Below are 5,000 nucleotides of genomic sequence, written 5' to 3' on the forward strand. Positions count from 1 at the left end.
AGAGAGAGAGAGAGAGAGAGAAACAGGGGAAGGAGAAAGAGAATATAAGAGAGAAATAATGGCAAAAATAGGGATGGAGAGAGAAAGAGAGAGAGAGAGAGAGAGAGAGAGAGAGAGTTAGTCTCATTCACAGTGAGATCAGGTACCTCGGAGACAGCACAATGCCGTGTGGAGTCAGCACAACATCGTCCGCGTGTTGCACTGCCATGATTAAAGGCAATTAGTGTCCTTGATTTAGATTTTATTACAGTGACAGCAAGGTTGAAGCATTGGCACACGCGCTGCTACGAGGGGGATAGCCCACACCCGGCGATAAAGCACAATGCTAAGATGGGCTGACAAGGACTGCAAAACCCATCATCATTAAAAAGCAGGCCAGGCTATAGCACTCCAACACATTAGCCTCCCGCACAAAACATGGCAAGGGCCTTAATTATAGTTAGCATCGCCTGCCATTTTGGCCCACTGTTTTTTTTTTTTTGAAGGACATTCAGTAAAAAAAAGCTTTGACAAGCCACTTTTTAGAGAGAAAATAAATCCTGTTATTATGACCGCCGCGCAGCGAAGGCATGTAACCCCATATGGATAGCATGGAACCATCGTTTTTCGTTTTGATCTGTAGCCCCCCCCACTGGACTGGACCCCCCGAAAAGAGGGTAGGGCAGACACAGTTTTCTGTGAATATCTTGAGAACCGTAGGGCCTAGGATAACCAATTTTTTCTGTATGTTTGCCTCCAGGGGTCATGTTAACCCATTCCATGTGCACACATGTGCATAAACAGATACACACGCACACACATACATTCACAGTAATCATACGTATGACACATACTCACACAGTAGACATATGTATATAACACACAAGCACACACACACACACACACACACACACACACACACACACACACACACACACACACAAACATAAACGTGTGCACGCACACATGCACACAATTCAAGAATTTCTCAGAATTATGAACAGGCAAGATGGGGGTGGGGTTGTATAAAATGAATTTTACATGTGAAATCTATGAACTAATCATGTTTTGGTACTTATTGTCTAGCAGATACCAGTGAGATAATGCAATTTAGTGAGACAGTTAGAATCATATAGGCCTTTCAGCATGATTTATTTTTGTGGAAAAAATGTGCTGGACTGGGCGGCAGTCATATTTTGTACCGCTCTGCGGTACATTTAGTTTGTGTAGGCTTTTTGCCCTCACTCACATTTATGTCTAATTAGGCATAATTTTTCAACGTAGTACCACAATGACATTAAAACAAATTAAGAAGATATACAGCAGCTATTTTAAGCCAATGTGATATGAATTCTACAACTATTTTGACAGTTCAAAAAATTCACAACAATCTACCACATATCCTTACAGTTTTTTCTGATTGCTTAAGCACATTTTGTGTAACTATGGCTTTTTTGCAAAACTCTACACACAAATGGCAAAACCTCTCACCCAATCAGCAAAACATTGTAGTTCTCTTAAAAAGCTAACACACCTTGCTTAACTCTTCACACCTTCGTAAAAATGGTGTTTTCAGATCTAACAGTAAACACAAGCCATCATTAATAGTAAGCACACAATGTGCCAACAACACACTGATGGTATGAATAAAAACACATCTGGCTTTTTGCTTTCTCTGTGCACAAGGTAGACTATGTCAGTTTGAGGTCATACTTTTGTCATAGTTCTGTAAACATACAGGGATCCAAACTTCAAGTATTACTGTAGTGTTTATTTACACACATCAAAACAAACAAAAGTGTGTTTTTCCAAGTCAAAACACAAAATAGCATTTCACTGAGACAAAACAAATCAGTCTACATCGGGTCGTCTCTCTCAAAAATTCTGTCTACATCACATGCAATGTCCTAGTCCAAGGCACCGAAAAATATATTCTGGAATGACGTATCCAGGCCTGACATGACAATATCCCCACATGTAGACTGTTTTTTTGTCTGTAAAGGGCTATTTTCTTTCTCTTCTCACTCTTCCTGCTCACTCCATTGTACCCATTGTACATTACCTGTGGCTTATTTATAGTGCTTAGGCTGATTGCAAAGTGAACTAATTATCTAAAACAGTTTTCACATGAGAAAGTGTGCCAGAGAGTTGGCAAAATAGTGTAAATAATAGCCATTGTGCCTACAGTTGTGCAAAGTGTGTGTTAAAAAATTGCAAACTGAGTGCAAAGCAGTGTTTGTGCTTTTAGTTTTGCGAACTCAGTGAGTTTTGCAAAAAAAGCCATAGTTACAAAAAATGTGTTTAAGCAGTCAGAAAAAACTGTAATACAATATTTTTAACAAGGTTTCTCATTCAGGCAATCTTCAGCAAACGACAGTCCAAACAGGACATGGACGAAGAAGTGCTGCTCGGAGTTGACAGGCCTGGTCCATAGCGTACCTGAGGTCAGTGGGGTGTAGAGGTAGCTAAGGATGAGTGGATTGATTTGGACTTGAAGTCCCTTCTGGGGTAACCCTCAGGGGAGCGCTAATGGAAGGGATGGACAGGGCTGTGGTGCGTGTGTGTGTGTGTGTGTGCGTGTATGTGTGTGTGTGTGTGTGTGTGTGTGTGTGTGTGTGGTGTGTGTGTGTGTGTGTGTGTGTGTGTATGTGTGTGTGTGTGTGTGTGGTGTGTGTGTGTGTGTGTGTGTGTGTATGTGTGTGTGTGTGTGTGTGTGGTGTGTTTGTGTGTATGTGTGTGTGTATGTGTGTGTGGTGTGTGTTTGTGTGTGTGTGTATGTGTGTGTGTGTGTGTGTGTGTGTGTGTGTATGTGTGTTGGGGGAGGGGGTTGGGGTACTGATAGAGACACGAGATGCCCCCATCAACCCTCGGCTGCGGTGGGGTCTGGAGACGAGGCTGGGGACTAAGAGTGGCTAAGAGCGACACGTCTTTAAGGACATGGACACACTGTGCTTGCTGCACTCCCTCTCACTGACCAGATCCTACTGGCGTCTGTCCATCTGTCCCTTATGGAGGGTCTGCCTTTTGATAATACACATATGTATGTGTGTAACTATGCTGCATGTATGTATGTACAGTATGTATGAATGTATGCATTTGGTTGTTCTCTGTTCATGCAGCATACTGTGTGTTTCAGTTCCAATGATCCGATTCCTAAACATAATGTTCATAGAGGGTTCTTCCTTGTATTCTACTTATCCACTTATGCAGTGCATGGTCTACTTAGCTGTTACTTTGTTTAAGCGCTTTCAGATATAACCTCCGGAGTATATGTGGAGGTTTGTCAAACGGAGGTCCTACCCTTCGGATGATTCAGATATGACGCTAACCTGCGGACCTTATACTGACCCTATACCGACCTATGTGTGAACGACATACACGCACATTACAGAATCTCCGTGTGGTTGAGTGAGGGGTGGGGTGAGGGGTGGGGGCTTGACGTATGACGTAGGGCCCAAGTTCGCAAGAGGCATGTGACGCAGAATATATGCGGCCGCTGTCACAGGAGGGCTAGTAATAGGCTACAGCATGGAGGGTGAATACATCACGCTCGTTTCGAATGTTGTTGCAACAATGCAGCATGTTTTCCTTTACAGCCACAACATCCGCAGCACCGATGAAAGATTGGAGCGTGACCTACAGTCAATTCGAGCAGATTACGACAATGAATGTCGTCGTGAACGAATCCGTTACAGGAGAAAGAGAGCTGCAGTGATTCTACAGTTTGCCCGGCGTCAACAGAAAGGGAGGATGTGGAGAATCGAGAGACCAAGCGGCCAAGTATTCTGGACTGATGTTCTCGAGAACTTTGATGATGCACAGTGGGTGCAGCATTTTCGAATGACTCGCGGTACATTTGAGTACGTCCTAAGTTTGGTGGCTCCAGCGAAGTAACCGCAGCTTTGAAAGACAGCCTGTCCGCGCGTTTTATCTCCATGCCAACAGGGGATCAACTTCAGAAGACAGTGGATGGATTCACGGCACGAGGGTACCCAATGTGTGCAGGTGCCATCGATGGAACTCACATTCCCATCATTGCACCGAGGGATGATCCAAATTCCTATTACAATAGAAAAGGCTGGCATTCCATTGTGCTACAAGCGGTTGTTGACCACGATTGCTGGTAAGCATCATTACTATTGAGTCCTGTGTTGTTTAAAATATAGCTTGTGCATTTGAAGATTTGTTTAGCTAATGGGGTTTTCTTTTATGTAGCTTCACAGATGCTTATGTGGGGTGGCCGGGTTCCACACACGATGCCAGGGTCCTCACCAACTCGTTCCTATTCCAAGTGGCCGAAGAACAAGATGGTTACTTGTTTCCACGTGAGGTACGTATCAAACATTGGGCATTCTTAATTTAGGCATGTACAGGCCTATCACTGAATTCTGTATAGGCTACGCACATCATCCATATAGTAGGCCTAACAATATTTATTCGATTTGTGTACAGAAATCCATAACTGTGGATGACGTGGAGGTACCCATCCATATAATTGGAGACGCAGCCTATCCGCTGAAGAAGTGGCTTATGAAGGGGTTCACTCATCACCGTCAACTGACCCGAGAACAAAACCGCTTCAACTACCGTCTGAACTCTGCTCGAATGGTGGTGGAGAACGCATTTGGGCGTTTGAAAGGCCGTTGGAAGTGTCTTGCCAAGCGCAATGATGTGGACATCCTAGTAATGGCGGACATTGTTCATGCTTGCTGCATCCTCCACAACGTCTGCGAAATCCACAAGGAGAATTATTTGCCCGAGTGGAACACAGGTGTTACTCGCCTTCCTCCTCCGGAGGCTGACCCAGAGGTCCTGCATGCACCGCAGGCAGGTTACGCACAGCGTAACACATCAGAGAGGCCATCATGACCATCATGCCGCCTGAATGCCGCCGGAATTGGTGGGATACGCACCTGCTAACTACAGCCCATTAAATGTGTGCCTGGCATGGAGGTTCCTATAGGCTATTTGCAGCAGGTGCCTTTTGTGGGATACGCACCTGCTAACTACAGCCCATCAAA

General features: G+C 44.5%; 1 protein-coding gene across 2 annotated transcripts in view; it reads right to left on the reverse strand.

Annotated features, from left to right (window-relative positions):
• sorcs3 (sortilin related VPS10 domain containing receptor 3) overlaps window positions 1-5,000 on the reverse strand; it is a 201,916-nt gene that overhangs the window by 56,466 nt on the left and 140,450 nt on the right. The gene's annotated exons all lie outside the window — the stretch shown is intronic.

Source organism: Alosa alosa, chromosome 7, assembly GCF_017589495.1.
Source record: "Alosa alosa isolate M-15738 ecotype Scorff River chromosome 7, AALO_Geno_1.1, whole genome shotgun sequence".
Lineage (NCBI taxonomy): Eukaryota > Metazoa > Chordata > Actinopteri > Clupeiformes > Clupeidae > Alosa > Alosa alosa.